The 19,768-nt window shown below is 34.6% G+C and overlaps 1 long non-coding RNA gene across 10 annotated transcripts in view; it reads left to right on the top strand.

Annotated features, from left to right (window-relative positions):
- The window catches only part of LOC141375626 (uncharacterized), a 460,251-nt gene that overhangs the window by 37,152 nt on the left and 403,331 nt on the right, over positions 1–19,768 (top strand). The window contains exon 3 of one of the 10 annotated variants that reach the window (XR_015497882.1): positions 76–229. The exons of 8 other annotated variants lie outside the window; for them this stretch is intronic. This is a non-coding gene — a long non-coding RNA (uncharacterized LOC141375626). Of the gene's footprint in view, positions 1–75; positions 3,188–19,768 lie in introns of those variants that run through there. One more of the 10 variants, XR_015497873.1, reaches the window with a different exon arrangement.

Here is a 19,768-nt window from a genome sequence, read left to right as displayed (position 1 = left end):
GTATTCCAGAGGCTAGATTCACAGAACCTAAAGACATTTTGTCTAGCTGCTGTTTTCTTCTCTTTTTTTGCATAGTTCGCACTGTCGCTTTACAGCAATAAGATTGCTGGTTCGAGTCTGACTAGACCAGTTGGCATTTCTGTGTGGAGTTTGCATGTTCTCCCCGTATTGGTGTGGGTTTTCTCCGGGTGCTCCCGTTTTCTCCACAGTCTAAAGACATGCACTATAGGTAAATTGTAGAAACTAAATTGGCCATAGCGTATGAGTGTGAATGTGAGAGTGTATGGGTGTTTTCCAGAACTGGGTTGTGGCTGAAAGGGCATCTGATGTGTAAAACTTAGGCCGTAATAGTTGGCGGTTCATTCCGCTTTGGCCGATTAATTGATTAATTAATATTTTCTAACAAATATATTAAAAACCTTGACCAGGATGTGGCTACTACTTTAAAACACAACAATAAACTGAGACATTAAAAATGTAGTTGTGAAAAAAGTATTTGTTCGAGCTGTTTATTAAATTTATTCGATTAATTTGTAAGGATATAGTTTAAGTCTTCTTCTAAAATTTCTTTCAAGACTTACTATAAAAAAAATCTTAAGAGCTTCTCAGAATTTATTAATGTCCTAACTTACTAGGAAGGGTTTTGTGAATCTGCTCCCTGGTTCTTAGTACTGTACTTCTGACTTGTTGTCAAAGTACTTTGGTACTTTTAATAAAGTCAAGTCAAGCTTTATTGTTGTTCCGTTCAATGTGTGGACATACAGCACAGAGGAATGAAATGTTGTGTCATGTAGGACAACGGTGCTACATAAAATAATCATAAATACAAACACAACACTGGACATAAGAGCTATAGAAAAAAAACCTAGGGATAACATATACTATAAGATACTTAACTATACACATTAGATACTTAACTGTGGTTAACAATGTGGTGAGGATGGGTGGAAGAAGACTTGCTTTTTTTATCTGGCGGAGAAAGTGTAAGGTCTTTCACAATAAGTATTTTAAAAGTATTTAATAGTTTTTAAACTTTATAAAACACTTTATAAAAAAAGTTTTTCTGTCTCCTACATCGGAATGGCAGTGCATTGTAATGACCTCCTGGGAAAAACAGAACTGCTCAACAGCACCTGTTATGTACAAGCTAACAATATTCAGACCATTGTTATCATTTGCATTTTAATAGATGAACATTAAAAACAATGCACGTGGAAGGAGGAGGCTTCTTGCTTCCCACTGTTATCTGATCAGTACAAGCTTTTTAATGCATGAACTGATGGCATAATTATTGGGAAAGCAGGTGACCTTCTCTGAGAGTTGACCTCTCTCCCTGCAGAGTTGTTGACTACAGTGTCCTGAAACCATACAAACACTACAGTTCAGAGGACTTGCTAACATTTCACTGTCACAGTGTCTTATCGTACACTATCTAGACATTATTATCAGCAGCATTTGATCAGTGAATAATATGCACAGTACTTTGAAGACTATTCGATTCCATCTTGAGGAAAAACAGTCATTGGCCAAGGTTATCATAATCATCTTATCTCACTGATAAGCGCTATGTATGTGTGCTGCCAGAGTCATTTTGGAGAAATGGCATCTTTACAGTCACTGGATGACAAATGGTGATGGGGATAGAGCTGGCACGGCTGTAATGACAGTGTGGATGCATGCACTCCAAAACACTCTATTAACCATCTGTTTAGTTTACAAAGTGATTCATAACAAATGATTGCCTGGACTCATTAGAGTTCCCTGACTTAATTGGCTGGCATATCCTATGGCACAAGACTGTTAAGGAATGAGTCAGGTGGATTTCCCCGCTGTGAATCTTACCTAATATCTCCATCATATCTTTGTGTTCATAGCTGAAAGTCTTTGACCTGTACAGATCCCAAGAAAGAGTCTGCACCAGCAAAAGCTCTGTCTTCATATCTAATATTCAGAAGGATCTGTGGTCAGTTGGAAGTCGATTAAATTCCCTCCTGGAACCAGGCTGCTCTGGTTGGGATTTTTCCAGCCAACTGCAAATGTTCCCAGATTTTCAGCTTTTAACATTCCTTCAATAATGTAATAGAACATTCTCAAATCGTTAGCATGAATATTTGACTTCTTTTTACTTTATTGCTTTCTTTAAACACTAGTGGGCAGTTTGCCTAGTTAAATTTTTTCTTCAAATGTCTACTCCTTGTTTTAAATAACCTTAAGGACATCAATAACAATAGTTAAAGGGATAATTGACTCAACTTACTATTTACTCACTTTTAAGTGGTTTTGAAGCAGTCTCATTCTGTTGAACACTGAAGAAGATATTTTGAACAAAGCTGAAACCCTGTAACTTCCATAGAAGGAAAAGCAAATACTGTAAAAGTCAGCGGTTATGGGTTTTCAACTTTCTTTTCAGAAAGGTTTAAAACAAGTAAAGGGTGAGTAAATGGTGGCAGAATTAAATTTTTTTGGGTGAACGGTCACTTTAACCAAAACTGAAATCATAGAATTAAATTAACACATACTACAATGCAGCTCAGTTTATTGTATACAAAGTAAATGCAAATCACAAGAACTATTTATCTTTGCCAAGTTGATTTACGCATAGAAGACTTGAGTTCATATGCAGCCTCAGGCCATCATTAGTGTCTCACGCTACTCTAAAGTGATTTTTTTTTTAACTCTTCTTTTTCAGTTTCTTTTGAAGTTTCAATCAGATTTGAACCTGGTCTGGGCATTTTAGTTGTTTTTAGATGAGCGTTCGTTTTTACACAAAACAATACAGGTCAATTGGGTGATAAATACAGGGAAGAAACCACATGTTTTAGAAGGAGCCTCGAATGAACATCTGCCACTCCTGCTGCAGAAAGCAAACCAGAATTGCTAGATTGTGTGTATATACACTACAAAACACAAGACATGAAACAAATAACCCATTCCACATTTTAATATAATTTTATGTCACAAATAAAAAAAAAGTCTCTGTAAAATCCTGGAGTGATTCATTCATTGAATCATTTATTTATTCATTTTCCTTCGACTTCCTGATTATCAGAGGTTGCCACCGCAGAATGAAGCGCCAACTATCCCGGCACATGTTTTACACAGCGGATGCCCTTCCTGGGAAACATCCATACACACTCTCATTCACTCTCAAACACACACACACACACACACACACACACACACACACTATGGCCAATTTAGCTAATTGTTCACCTACAGTATGCTGCCTGTCTTTTGACTGTGGGGGTAACCGGAGCAATCGGAGGAAAGCCACTTGAACACGGGGAGAACATGCAAACTCCACACAAAAATGGCAACTGGTCCAGCTTTAACTCGACAAGACCGTTGCTGTGAGGTGACAGTGCTAACCACTGAGCCACCATGCTGCCCAGTGTCCATTAATATATTATCCTGTCCTCTTGTGCATTTGTCTTTTGTGGATGACCAGCCTTTTTAGAGGCCTTGGATGACTAGGTGACATTGAAAAAATGCTGATATACCTACTAACAGCTCAGCCTTCTTGACCTTCATCTGGACAACATGCTGTCGAAGGAATTTAGTCACTTTTGAAATGCTCACCACATAAGCAAGACAGTAAAAACGTAAAAACTGTACAATCAGCCTGCTGTCAAATAAGCATCTCCATATATAGCGCATTTACCAGCAGGTGGCAGATTGATACCAATGACTAGGTAGCAGAATGTAACTTGTGAATTGTGCTAAAGAATAACTTTTGCAAATTTTATTTATTTACCAACTTATAAACTTAAAGGGTTTCCTGTACTGATAAACTTCTGGTGAAAAATTGTATATGGTTCTTTTTCACAGCATCATTAATGTTATATTATTAAAATAAAATCTGTTAAATAGACTTAAGCATTTATTTAACTGTTGAAGCGAAAAATGAGACGAAAGACAGGTAAACATAAGCACTGTCAGCATCTGCAGGCATGCGCAAAAAATCCATTAAAAATATAGCGGTAAAATAAATGTTTGTATTTTAAAGATATGGCGTGAAACAATGGAATTTAATGCAGTGCCTTTTGTCTGCTCTGAGACCCACTTTATATTGTTTGTATATTCAATTCAGCTTTATTTGTATAGCGCTTTTACAATGTAGATTGTGTCAAAGCAGCTTCACATAAATGGTCATAGTAACTGGAACAGTGTGGTTCAGGTTTTAGTGTTTAAGTTCAGTTCAGTTCAGTTTAGCTCAGTTCAGTGTGATTTAATCATTACTGAGAGTTCAAACACTGAAGAGCAAATTCATCGATGCGTAGCTCTACCAATCCTGAACCATGCGAGGCAGTGGCGACAGATATCAATCAGGCGTTTTTCAGGCATTGATTTTTAAAGAAAACAGACCTTAAACGTGGTGACTTTGTAACAACTGGGTTACTGAAAATAAAAGTTCTTATGCATATACCCTATAGAGCCTCTGAATTTTACAAACTGTTGATAGTTGCTCTAAATTTGTGTGTGTGTGTGTGTGTGTGTGTGTATGTATGTGTGTATTGTTTATGAGAGCAATTATTTTTTTTAAATCAAATGACATTTGTTACAGTTTATTTATTATGTTTTAAGCTAATTTACAGGTTGTATAAATTTCATTTACATGCACTAAACCACCAACATAATAGTTTGAAATGAGATAGTTGACATTGAAACATCTTAATTTTTAACACATTTATGAAAATTTAGGAAAATCGTTGAGTTAAATAGTTCCAAATATATTTAGATTGTTATTATAATCACCCAGTGTTTCGAGTCTTCCTAATATCCCAGCATACACCAAACCGTAACCTCGCTTCAGCTATTCTTTGATCTCAAGGCTGATTCATTAGATTTCACCTCTTAGCACAAAAATAACATTCACCTTCAGTTAAAAATTCAATTAGTGAGTTTGCTAAACCTCTGCAAAGTTATTCTCTTCATTCTTTTGGTGTGATTGGCCTCAGAGGGGCTGGCCTTCATTTAAAGGGAATTTGTTTACTGCAGATCTAAGAGGAACTGTCTAATGTGTTGGGATCGCTTTTAACATCTCTCTTTTTTTCTCCTTTCCCCTTTTGCACCTGCCTTCCATTAATTGCCAATTATACTGTATGTATTCCTTTCTAAGCAAGGATTGTGGAGGTATGAGGGCATCCAAATTGTCCATGTTTTTGTCTTTCAGCTGTGAACTTGCCCGGTTTTGAAATCAAGATATAACAAGAAGCATTTTAAAGGCATACTGTAGTACTGTGAGGAAAAGTCATTTCACTTGCTTAGAATGCATGTTTGTAATGTAAATGGAAACAGTTGGGAACAAGATTTTTGGAATAAAGTTTTTAATTCAGTTAGTCTTAAAAAATAGTTTGATCATAAAACATTTGTCATGTGAGCCATGTTGGAGCTAATTTAAATTGTAATTTCGAGCTAAAATAGGGTAGTTCCTCCAAAAGGTTCCTCACAATTAACCTTACTTAGATTATTCTAAACCTTTATGAAGTGTTTTGCTCTGTTGAACAAAACTAGATGGTCTGAAAAACTGAAGCCTGTTGGAAAGCAGCAGCCATTGGCATCCATTGTTGGAACAAATACATTCAGAATTTCTTTCCGACATATATAGCAGAGAAGTGCTCACGGCGACCCAAGTTCGATTCCTGGCTTGATCCTTTGCCGATCCTCTCCCCATATCATAATAAATTTGAAAACCACTAAAAAACAATTGTAAAAAAGTGCTATGAAATATTTGTCACAAAACAAAAAGTGGTCCTGCTAAACTATATATTAATTAAATGTTTAATTTGGAGTGGCACTGTGGCTCAGTGGTTAGCACTGTCTCCTCACAGCAAGAAGGTTGCTGGTTCGAGTGCGGTTCGGTCAGTTTGCATGTTCACCTTGGGTTGGTTTGGGTTTCCTATGGGTGCTCCGGTTTCCCCCACAGTCCAAAGACATGCAGTATAGGTAAATTGAATAGACACACTAGTGTATGTGTGTAAATGAGAGCGTGTTTATGTGTTTCCCAGTACTGGGTTGCAGATGGAAGGACATTTGCTGTGCAAAACATATGCTGGGTAAATTGGCAATTCATTCTGCTGCAGTGACCCCTGATGAATAAAGGGAAGCCGAAGGGAATAAAATGAATGAAAAATGAAATGTTTAATTTGTTTTTCATTTTTTTCTAATAATTAATTTATTTTATGATGCATTGAGTATTAATATAAATATTTATTTATTTTTGTATTTTTATATTCATTTTCTTATTTAAATTAAATTTTTTGATTTATTAAGTATTAAAATAAGTATTTTTTATAGTACGTTTCTAATATTTGTTTTATTTTATGATGTAATAAGTATTAAAAATAAGTATTTATTATTGCATGCACAACATGTTATTTATTTGAATTTTTAAACAAATATATATAGTTAGTTAGTTAGTTAGTTAGTTAGTTAGTTAGTTAGTTAGTTAGTTATTTAGGAGAGTAATAAAATAATTAAAAATAAAATAAAACATGTACACTCATCCTAGGCGCATATCCTTGTTTTGTTAGTTCAGATATTTTTCAAAGGAAACGCCTTTTCCTCATCCGTCCTCTAGTTCATTAAGCACGTCTCTGTTTGGAATGGGAGAGGTTGGTTTGGCTGTTTCCTCTTACCTCCCCACAATATTAATGTCGTCAGGTGTGCCGATTGCTGTGATGGAAAGCCACGGTCATTAATAACCAATTAGACCTGGCTAATGATTGAGCAACCGGAGCCACCAGGCCGAACAATCTGTCTCGTTCATGGCCTGTGTACAGTTTTCAATAAAACAAGCAGGAACGGCACCATCCCAGCAGCCAATGTGCCTTCCGGATTATCATACAATTACGGCTTGACATTCACCGAGCCGCTCAGGAGTGCAGGACGAGTGTTTTGGAGAAAGAGGCTGTGCTGAAGAGGACGTGATTCAGGACCGCTGGGGCTTTAGGTGAAGGGTTGTTGGGACGACTTATTAAAACCGCCTGGATTGTTTCTCTTCTCTGAGACGAGCTTTGCTTCAGGAACACTCTGGCATTGCAGAAAAGTCTTCAATAAGTCTTTCCTTCTGCTATGTTTCTATAGCAACTGTTTGGAAAAATAGGGCAGGGAAGAAAGCTTACAGATAAAAAACATAAAACAGAATTAGGCCTAAATAACAATGAACATATAAATAAACATTAGGGTGACTGACACTGAGCATGTTTTTGAGCGTATAATTATTTGAACGGGTTTTGCTCTAAGGTGTTCCTGCGTTTGGGTTTGTGAATCATAAAATCATAGGAAGTGAATGATTATTGTTTTATTTCTCTTTTTTTGGGGGGGGACATTTGAGGCCATAGCTGATGATTCAGACATCACAGTTAGATCACGCACACGTGCAAGGTAAGGAGCTGTATAGGTTTGTGAAAGCTGATTGAAGTTTGCGGTGCTGCCGGTGGAATTGTCTGTGTGATTCAATCACGTGCAATCAAACGAGAACAAATGATATGTTCTGGTCTGAATAAGCACACGACAAAGTGATTCAACAGAGTGTCATTGTGCTGTCAGTCACAATGCGAAACTATAGGTAAAACACAGCAGGACCATCTAACCGTCAAGGCTCCGTGTGTTGTTTTTATTAGAATTGTTTTGTGGTCTTGAAAATGTTGGTATAGAAAAGAAAAACTAAATAAAGTGTGGATATTAATATCCACAGAAGCAGTGGATCTCATCTCAACCTTTTTAACTCAAATGCCCTACATTGCCATGCATAATTTTCACAGGTTGTGGATAATTGTTAGTGAATATCCACTGTAATTATGACAGTGCTGCTTATTATCAGACTCTTTTATTAATGGGAGCTGGGAGTGTGAATGTATGAAATAAACGTGTTTTATTTTCACAATTTCAGCTTTTTCAATTTTAATGATGTTTAACAGAGCGAGGAATTTTTCACAGTATTTCCTGTAATATTTTCTTAGGGTGAACGTCTTATTTGTTTATTTAAGGTAGAATAAAAACAGTTTAGGTTATTTTTTTTCTATTAACCTTTTTAAGTAATTTTTTTTACAATATTATTTGCAAACAATATTATTTGCCCCCAATTTTTTCAATTGTCTACAGAACAAGCCACTGTTATGCCACAGTCACACTAGAGTTTGAGCATGCTGAAATTCAGGGCAGGATTAAAGAAGATGATGTTTTTTTTTTTTATACTTTTAAAATAATTTTCCCATATTGTTTATTCATATCTAAGAGCACTGACACATGATTTAAACACTTTTTATTTGATTTTGGATTTTTAAACAAGATGATTATATATTTTAAAAAAGTGAGAAATTGGTCCATATTTTACATTTCTGTCCAAAGAGGTCATGTTTTGATCTTCGATCGGTCTCACACAGGGGCAGCACGGTGGTGCAGTGGGTAGGACGATCGCCTAACACCAAGAAGGTTGCTGGTTCGAACCCCGGCGGGATCAGTTGGCATTTCTGTGTGGAAATGCCTGTGGTTCCCTGTGTTCGTGTGAGTTTTTTCTGGTTGTTCCAGTTTCCCCCACATTCCAAAGACATGCGCTATAGGTGACCCAACAATTTGGGTTACAAAAACAACTAATTTGTTGGGTTATTTTGCCAAAAAGAGGCTTAACCACTTTATAATAATAATAATAAATTATTATTATTATTATTATTATTATTATTATCGTAGTAGTAGTAGTAGTCATCTTTATTAGTAAAAAAAAAAGTCAAAAATTTTAACCCAACTGGTTGAGTTATTAAATAAATAACCCAATAAAGGTTTTAAATAACCCAACAAAGCACCAACTATTTTTAACTCAACCTTTGGGTTAAATAATAATTCAACTCTTTTAGAGTGTAGTTAAACTGTCTTGATGTCAAAGATAAAAGAAATAAGTTATTAGTTATTATTTTCTGTTGTGTTTTTAGAAATGTGTTCTTCTCTTAGTTAAACAGAAATAAGAAAACACACACACACACACACACACACACACACACACACACACACACACACACACACATAAATGTATACATACCTACAGAACATCATACATAGTCTTTTAAATGCAATGGGGGAATTATATACACCAATGATTTGCATCATAATTGTGGATTTGATACACTATATGGAGACAGAACCTTCTGCTTCTGCTTTATGTGCTGCTCTGTGGTGTCATTTCACATTCTGTAGCAGCCTCTTGATCAAAGGCCTGCATTTAGCATTATTTCCCCTCGCTCTACCTCTTTTAACATACAGTATGTGTGTGAGAGAAGGGGATGGGTAAGGAAAGCTGAAAGCTGAGCGTCTATGGGTGGGTTACAGGGTTTTTTTTTCAAACATTTTTCAAACTATATTCTGAATTCTTTAGATATTTTGTAACATTTCACAATGTTTAATACAATGGTAGTACAGTATGTGCTGCTTACTGAATTGTATAATCTGCAGATTTTTGGCTTGGGGGCATAGAAGGACCATAATATTTTCCATTTAGTGACAGCTTTGCATGTGGATGATAAATGAGTAAATACATTGCAAGTGCTCTGGTTTTTTGTTTTGGATAAATGTGGTTATTTTTCTTGTAAAGGGAGTTTGGATGTTTGTTGCAGTAATATCACTTCATAAAAGACTGGCTGAATTTGATTTAGTTTTGCCCAGTGATTCCACACTCTGGAAATATTTTTACTCAAATACAAAAAAGCTTTGCTGGTTGTCATTCTAACATTTTTTTTTTTTACTTTAATCTGATCAATTAGCATATTATACTGACATTCAATACAATGGGGGTTCACAGTTCACTGTTCCAATCAGTCAATTATTCAGAATTGACTGATTAAAAAATAAATAAATAAATTTTTTTTTGTTTTGATCCATGTTCAAATAAATAAGCCACCACAATTTTAAATACAAGTAAAATTCCAATATTCTCAGTTCCAGTATTTAAACATTATAAAGTATTAGCATAAACAACAACACACAATTAATAGGAAATGTGTTAAAAAATATATTAAATACAATATTTTTTACGACAATGTTAGGTGTTTGACTGTTTCATGACCATTTTTAATGTGGAAAGTGGAAATCCTGTTTCTTGTTTCTGTAAAGCTGCTGTTACAAAGTATAGTCAACTTAAGCTTTATTGTTCTTTAACCTTAGATAGACTTTACAAGTACTTTAACATAAGACGGAACAACATTGTGCAAAGGAGGTATTTAAGGTTGATTAAAACATTTAGTGCAACATAATTTGTGATACATTCACGAGTGAACAATGTTTTCCTGGTGACTTATCATTTCACTGAAGAACTTATTTCAAACACTCGACTAAAGCTATGTAATGAGTTTTGAGTAAAAACATTATTATATGCTGTTTTTGCATGTGTTTTAATGTTTAATATTAGTAACATTTACTATAAAGGGCCGTAGTTCTTCGGGAATCTATGAAAACCAGTAAAATATATGTTCATATATTTATATATAGTAAATGTACACATATATGTCAGAAAATATGTTTATTTAAGTCTGCCAAATATTAGAAAATTTGAACATTTCAATATTTTGTTATCCTGCAATTTATATATTGCGAAATAAATAAAATTCCACCAGATGACTCAATATGTCTATTTGGTAAGAGTTTATAATTTTAAATTAATATCGATGCTGAAATTATAAATTGTGCTACCATATTCATTTGTAGTAAAAGAAAATAAATGTACAGTATAAAGTATATGTACACACACATATGCCAGTAATTTATATGTTCATATATGCATAAAAATATATGTACACATATATTCAAGTAAACTATATGTACATAAATGTATACATTAATATATGTACATAAATGGTAGTAAAATATATATTCATACATGTATATGTATTAAAATGTATTTTCATACATGTAAAAATATATCTATGCACATTTATTCCAGTTAAATATGTATATATATATATTAGAGATGCAACAATACAGTTAGCCCAAGGTTCAATACATACCTCGGTTTTTTAACACGGTTTTCCGTTCAGTTTGGTTCTCATGGCTTGACACGTTTTATTTATTTATTTATTTATTATAATGTTTGCTTGAAAGATTCAGCGAGGGATTGTTGCTGTTTGGAGGACTTTATTTCCTTATCTGCTATCCTGCCTTCAGACAGTGATATTGCTGGGTGATGGTGCTACAGATGTGCAGTCATGGTTATACGTGTAAAACAATGCTTGCACACAGTTATTTTTTGTTCAACGTTTTTTTCTTTTATTGGCATTATGCTAACCGGCAAGACCGAAATGTCCTCACAATGAAGATTTGAAAGACGCAGGTGCTTTTTCGTACTGTTGCCTCACTTCGCGGGCGCTTCCTTGTACTGTTGATTCAACCTAACTTCACCGCCGCTCGCAATGTTTAAGTGTGGAATGATGGTCAAGCGCCCCCTATCTTTAGAGCATAGTGATTGGATATTTACTCGCAGGGAGGAGTTTCCTCATCTCAGCTCATGGACTTACAGGCACACACAGTCAATTCATGGAGATAGAAAACGTACATATGTTGTTTAAACACAAAACCGAGAAAACCGCAATTCACAACCGCATATTGAACCATGAAGGTCGTACCGTATGGTTCAATATTATATTGAGAGCCGTGGCATCCCTAATATATATATATATATATATATATATATATATATATATATATATATATATATATATATATATATATATATATATATATATATATATATATAATGTACACATATATGGTGGCAAATATGTTCATATATATCTATAAAAATATTAAATAAAAAAACATTAAAATAGGTCAGCAAGTAATGTGACATTGTTTGAGTGACAAACCAGATGCAGTTCTGTTGTATGACAATGAATTGCTTAAACTGTGTGTGTGCGCACACATATATTAAGCTAATTACTACAGTATTGAGTCCTATATTTACTATATCGTAAAGTCTGCAGGACACAGCCAATTGAGTGATTTTCATTGAAATTGTGTTTATTAGCCCCTCATTAACCATCTACAGTGTATGAACACACTCATTTCTGGATGTTTTGACATTTCAGTAGACATGGTTTTATGGTAATTTATGATCATATAGCATTTAGAATCTATTAGTCATCTATATTGCTTAATTAATAATTTTTTGTTCATAAAGGAACATTTCTATTTAATGGAATAATGACTAATTACAGGCCCAATATTTGTATTGTAAACCTCCCATTTGGCTGCCACCATTAACCCTTGATTAGCAGTCACTGAAAGTTCAACATCACATTCATGAGTCATGAGTTCTCTAACAAGAACCCTTTAGCGGTCAATGCTTAATTTACCAGCATGTCATACTGCATTCTTTTCAACATTAAGAAAAGAAAAATTAACAACAAAAATAAATAAATCTATGCCTATGGCGGAAGTTAGGAAGAAATAGAGAAGAAGAGGGGAGAGACAAACTGCAAAGAACATCCAACAAGATATTTCTTACTTAATCTACCTTACCTAATGCTGGAATTCCTCCTCCTCAGCTTTTTTCTTTAGAATCATTGTTTCATATAACAGAGCAGAAAATGAAAGTGCATGGAAACAGATGCATCAAAGTCCAAACTTTATCAAGGAGCTCATCAAAGGAACACTTACACAGTAAGTTTTGCCTCTGTTTGAGCAATTGTTAAATGCAAAACAGTCAATTCACATTAAATTGAGCAGCATTGGTGATTTTATTCAGGTAATCAACTGAAATATCCAGCCAGACAACAGTGTATTTTGCAATGTTTCAAAGTTAAAATAAAATACTATTTTAAGTTTGACAAGCATTTTTAGAGGTTAATTAACCCTAAGAAATAAAATTCATAATACTTTTATTAATATTTTATTTAGAACACAGATGTATTGTTATGAAATTTGAGAGATTTATGTCTCTCCATTGAATGTTTATTCACCCAAAACTCTGTGACATATTAAAATGTTTATATATGATCAATAGATCTATCTATATGAATAGGATTTAATCCAATGGTTTAACGCAAGTGCTCTGGACTGACAAAATCATTTTATGTAATTAAAATATTTACTTTTTGGTTTTTATTCACTTTTAAGCGTTGGGTAAACACACCTTCAATAGCTGTTTCATTCCAATCATTTTAATTAAAAATTAAAATTTATGCACAAAACTGGAATATCGCATAAAAGACGTGCAAATAAAGCAGCGTTTCCATCCAATGAGTCAAAGAGACCAAAATGGTCACTTCCTTATTAACTGGTGCCAAATATCAACAGTACAAATGTGAATTTTCGGCGGTAGGAGAAGCTGCGGGAATCTTTTCCTTATTTGATATATGACTTATGCAGACACACACAGATGTGGAGCACAGATACTGTTAACAGTTCTGAAGGTAATTAATAATATAATAACACTAAAGCCTGGTTTATGCTTCTGTTTAACACACGGCGCATATGACATGCGTAGCTGTGCATTCATACTTCTGTGCGCTGTTTCTGTTGCTCTGCAATACACTTTCGAAACACTATCTGGCAGTAGGTGTTTATGTTTCTCTGTGTCGAGTTCCTTTGCTGGTGTTTTGTTTTTCTGAACGTCTCCTTAATGTATAAGTGGCTCAAATTCGCTCATGTGAGGCAGCAACCGGCGGACGTGCAACAACTTTAACCATAAGGTAAACACAACAGCAGTTTCCATTCGGAGCTCCTTCATAGGACTCCACATTTGAATCATAGATCACAGTCACAGAGCTTGCGCTACCAGTACAACTTACATTACGGCCACGCGTTGGCGGCACATAGCATACATGTGCGCTTGACGCATAAGTATAAATCAACCTTATTACTGAAATGGTTAAGGTGTTTTAGAATGACCAAAACAACATTTCAGATGTTTTGCAATGCGGTTTTTATGCGCATTTTCAAAATTCATGCGCATCTTGTCCAAAATGTGCATAAAAATAGTTGGTTGGAAACATCGCTTATGACGAAACCGAAATCTATCAATTTTTGTTCAAACTATCAGTATAACAGTAATTTGTGTTCTGAAGATAAAATCCCTTGAAGCTGTGTTGTTTTTATATACAAGTGTTTGAAGTGATTGCCAATGTAAAGATGATTACAGTGAGTTCAGTCATATTAATGCTTCATCACACAGCATACAGCCTAACAGTGTTAAATACATGATAATCAACTTGCCCTTTTCCAGACAGTGTTATCATCAGGGAATAATGTATGCAAATTTGTTTATCAGTTTGCAGAAGTTGTATGAGTTCAGTTGTAGTTCTTTTGTCCATGTCTGGATGATTAATCATTGGTGAAGCTATAAGACCACAGGGCTGTTTTCACACCCAGGCAGGATTCATCCATCTCTTTGTTTCATTCTCTTGGGCTAAAGTCCTGCAGATCTCCGTTGAGAGAATCTTGGAGAAGTTTAGCGAGTTCTGAGGGCTCAGAAACATCGCTGCATTATAATTTAGCAAGCCTGTAATAGAGCGGAAAGTTGTTTCAAAGGAAGACTGGCTTTTCTATGGGCACCGATGTTTTGCCCAAAGGAAATGATTTAAGTCTAAACAACCTGGTCTTGTTTGGTCTTAATAGGACACATTTTTCTCTGTGCAGACAGAACCTCATAAAGGGTATGGGTGTAATATTGACTCTTATTCGAAGTGGCAGTAAAAATGTGGAGGAAAGCATGGAGAACCGAGAGCTGGGCTGACTGATAGTCTAGAGGGCATTGACTACAACACTATGGAAAACAGAGGGAGAATAACAATTACTTCAGGGCCGTTTGAATTGGTAATACACTCGCAGAGACCATCAGAGATGCTCTGCTTTGTTCCTTTAAACCCTGACACCAGCTGGCTCAAAGTCATAGCGAAATGCCTCATAAAAGAGAAGGTAGTTCTGAGAAGAGAGCTCTGGTGTCATTTATTTGCAGATGGCACTTTAGACATTTTTAAGTGATACTTAAAGGGACAGTTCAATAAATATATATGTCATCCAAGATATATGACTGTGTTTTCTTTGGTATAATTTAAAAGACTTTAGCTGGAACCATGGTTCTTTGTGATCCATAAAGTGAAATATATTGGTTACTATTCTTCTTAGAGTAAAAGAAACATACACTAAACAAAACGAGATTTTCATTTCTGAGAGGTACCAACTAGCACTGTATGAGAGAATTGTATTGTATGCAATGTAAAGCCAAAGCTCACAATTTGTGTTCTCACACTACAGTATATGGTCCGATTGTTCAACAGACTTGATTTTACACCCTTCCTTTATTTGTTTAATTGTGCTATGCAAACCAACATCTAATGGGAAGGAGTGTAAAATTTAAAACCACTACAATTACTTTTTTCTAACCAGATCTGGATCTTTTGAATATATGAACATTGTCACATTTTTATTTGTTTCTGTGCAATCGAAAATATAGTATTGCACCATCACACCTCTGTGAACCTGTGTGCGTGTGTGTTTCTGTTTTGTGTTTTGTCACAAACACTGAGTTCAACTCAACTGTGCGATTTCCTCACGAGGGGTGACCGAAATTTCTGAAATGTCAGAAAGTCATCCGACCATCTGATTGCCGATTGGAGAAGTTAATCCCCTTTCCGTTCCTCCTGTACACTGCATGAAATGTAAAACAAACAACAGAGTATAGCACAAGTAAGAATTCGGTTTAAAATTCCACTGTTTATGTCTAGCTTGTGGATGAAGCTGAACTTTAACTAAAACATTAACATGTTTTTTAAAAAAACTGAATGAATTGTAGTTCACTAAACTGAACTGAGCAGCCTAAAGCCAGCACAGATATACTCTGATCTCAAACAACTAAAAAAAACATAACGTAGATCTACCCAGCAGTAAATCCATAAATCATACTTATAATGGACCAATATCTGCTTATTTTAATGCATTCTGCTTCTGGCAGCTGCTCGAGCATAGGCTTGAACAGAGCAAAACTTTTTTTTTGACTCACAGTTTTAAGTGATTGTTAAACTGTTTTTGTTAAAGGCTTTTCTCTGTAAATATACAGTAGTCAACATTTGAAGTGAATTGACTTTCATCAAAGTTGTCCTAATACTATTGAACTTTGGCCATTTTTGACTTTGACAATATTGAAAATGTATGATTTCCTTCGAATATTGTCTATTCAAAATGACTTTCTAATGAGCAGAAAATGTTCTATTTTGGATATGTAAATTTCCCCCCTTTTGCCAAATCGTGATGTTTGACATACTTAAATAGACATTCATTCATTCATTTTTTTTTGGCTTTGTCCCTTTATTAATCTGGGGTTACCACAGCGGAATGAACCGCCAACTTATCTAGCATATGTTTTACGCAGCGGATGCCCGTTCAGCTACATTCCATCACTGGGAAACAACTATACACACTCATTCACACACATGCACTATGGACAATTTAGCCTACCCAATTCACCTGTACAGCATGTCTTTGGACTTGTGGGGGAAACCGGAGCACCTGGAGGAAACCCATGAGAACACGGGGCAAACTCCACACAGAAATGCCAACTGACCCAGCCAAGGCTTGAACCAGCGACCTTCTTGCTGTGAGGCGAAAGCACTACCTAATGGGCCACCACGTCACCTTTAACATATTTGAAAATGAATATAATTAAAGCAAAAAAACTATTTGTTAAAGAATTAGTTAAATTTATCAGCATTATTATAACCAAACATTGGGTAAAATATGGACAACATTTTAACCTAAGGATTGAGTTTTATCCTTTGCTGATCTATTAAATTTAACTTTTTAACCCAATGTTTGGGTTTTGTCCATTGTTTATTCAACGCTGCTCATTTTTAGTGTATATTGTACTTAGGATTATGAATTAAAATTATATTCTAAAAGCTAACTTTGAAATGGTTTCTATATATGTTTTTTTAGCTTTTTGAACTCTTCTCCTTCAACAGCCTTCACAGCACTGATAAAACAAAGGTTGTGTGTTCAATTCACATGGAAGGAAAGATAAACCTGTGTTTAATGTAATGTCATTCAGTGAAGTGTCTGCCAAATGCATACATTTTAATGTTGATCTTGCCACCTCTGCAATAAGTAACATTTAAAACTGACACTTACAATTTTTAAAATGCTTACAATTTTAAAAGTATCATTTAAAAAATGTGTAGGTTATATGTTGGTCAAAATAAGAGACTTTTAAAATCTCATTAATGCCAAACATTTGAGCTGTAGTCAGTGTAAGCCTGTGTACTATTATAAGATTCAAAGACTAGTTGTCATTGCATGTACCCAGGAATTCTTCAAAACATTCAGTCTTTCCTCAGAACAGATGTTTTTGTGTTTTAGACACATGACTGAAAAAACGTTATGTTCTTCTTTTGCAGTGAGTCTGTTTAATGTTGACATCAAAAAAGGAAGAGAGATGAAACTGAACATGTTAACTCATGTCTTTAGGATGAAAAACAGACATCATTCTTCATGAAACACTGTAGAGTTAAGCTGTCAATTCAGTTCTGTATGCATCAATTCATCATGTTTAAGAAATATCTCAGATGAAAAATGAAAATAAATTTACACGCTTGAGATTATAAAAAAAAATGGAATGGGGGTTAAACCCTATAACTTTAATTTTAAGGACTAAAATAGCATAAACAAATGTAATTTAAAGACTTAAAATGTACTCAGCTAAGCAAATGACATTGTTAAATCTTTTGCCACAGGAAACAATATTATCAAAATTTTGACAATCTGCAAAAATGGTGTCTTTAACAGGTAAAATAACTAAAAATAACTACATTTTTATGTAGAGTTCAGAGTATGAAAAGGTTTCAAGCAAGTTAAATTGCAAAAGCATTATAGATAGCACTATACAAATAGGTATTCTCAATAAACATGAATGCATTACATCAGCAGTAACGTATACAATATTCAGGCTGCACAATATATTGTTTTAGCATCTATCGCAATGTGTGAATCGGCTATAGTCGTATCGCAGGGTGTGCAATGTGGAGTCAAGATTGTTGTTGATCAGGTAGAACTGTTTAGGAGTCATTGCCGTTTAAAAAATGAAAGTTCATCGGTTGTAATTTAAGGCCTCTGTAAACATTTCAAATGAGTTTAAAGCATTTTTTAAATAAATTAACTATTATGTTCATAGCTTTTTTACGTAGTACGGGTTGGTACAGGTCACCTTTAACAGGTTTTCATTTCCACTGCCAAAAGGGTATCAGTGGTGGCGTAGTGTATGACTTCATTCTCGCTTGAGAAAATGTTAAAGTAAAACTGTATGGGTTATTCACCTGTCATGTGAGAAGCACTTCTCACAAAACAGGTGCTTTATACACATACATAGTTAGGTATAAATATTCATTACTAACCTTTCTACTGTATGATCAAGATTTGATTATAACTGCAGATCAATGACAGCGAAATAACGTACTGTAACTTTTGCAATTATATAAAATAAATAAATAAATGCAACATATATGAACACATACAGTCCCCTACAGTCTCTGATATGTTACCAATTACAGAAAAAGTACACACACCATACATTTAGTTTTTATTTGGGTTCAAAAACAACATGCCACATACTGTATAGTCCAGTCAGTGCAGACCTCTCATCTGTATCTTTAATCTTTACCAGCACATGTAACCTCTTTTAAAAAGTAATTCCATCATTCAAAGTTCATAGTAGTCCAAAAGGCAATGATAATAATTAAACGTTGCAGTTTATTAATCTTTTAGGTTGCTGAAAGAATCATTTGCTCCTTTGTTTTTTCCGGTTTCTCCTTTGTTTTTTTGCGCTTCACTCTTGCACTTCAATAATCACACGCACTTTATAATCATTAGCTCAAAAAGTTCACAATTTCAGATATAGACGTGGCCTGAGCACATGCGAGAGATCAAAACCGATCACACTTTAGACAGCTTTGTAAACTACTACGGGGCACAAGTTAGATTCTGCTCTCCTTTTTGGCTTTGTGGCTGTTCATCAAGACAACAACAAGGTTTGTTCAAGCTCGGGTCGACCATAGCTCATTATTATAAGTATTATTACGGAGCAATGTCTCGGCTATGTCTTTAAAAATGGCGCTTCCTTTGTTGTCATTCTCATGCACAATCTAGTGACCTATCTCTGTAAACCAATAGCGTACAGCTGCACATCTGGCTCTACTTTTTGGTACCCTTTTGTTGTGCTACCCTTTCAAAAGGGTATCCAATAGTTGTAGGGTAAGGTTCGCTTTTTGGTACCTTTTGACAGTGGAAACAGCCATAAAAGCATACCATACAGTACTGTACAACTCAGTGGATACAGGCCATTATTTAGACAACGAAGAATTTACAGCTTTAATGTACATTTTGATTCTTTTATTTCTATACCTGTTTAGTTTTATAGTTACTCCTTCATTTATATTTTTAATCTACTTTATCTCTGCTTGTAGATTGTTTATTATATTTTATGCAAATGCACTCCCCTACAAAATCATCCCAGTCAATCTAAAATTGATTAATTAACTTATCTTGTGAAATATCGCAATATAAATCGCAGAAAGTAAAAATATTGCAATGTATTATTATTTTTTTTTTTCAATTGTGCAGCCCTAATAAGTATCCTTATTGTAAAGGTTACAAAAATAAACAATAGGCATATTAAAATCAGAACATTTTCAATTAATATCTACTTTCAATCAATACTTACAAAGTTTATATTAAAATTAATTAACCTATTAGGTCTTCAAGGATTTAGTGCTGGGATGAAAACCAAAGCCAATAC

Source organism: Danio rerio, chromosome 8, assembly GCF_052040795.2.
Source record: "Danio rerio strain M-AB ecotype USA chromosome 8, GRCz13ab, whole genome shotgun sequence".
NCBI lineage: Eukaryota > Metazoa > Chordata > Actinopteri > Cypriniformes > Danionidae > Danio > Danio rerio.
The sequence above is the reverse complement of the archived record's forward strand: the minus strand, read 5'-3'. Positions and strand labels throughout refer to the sequence as shown.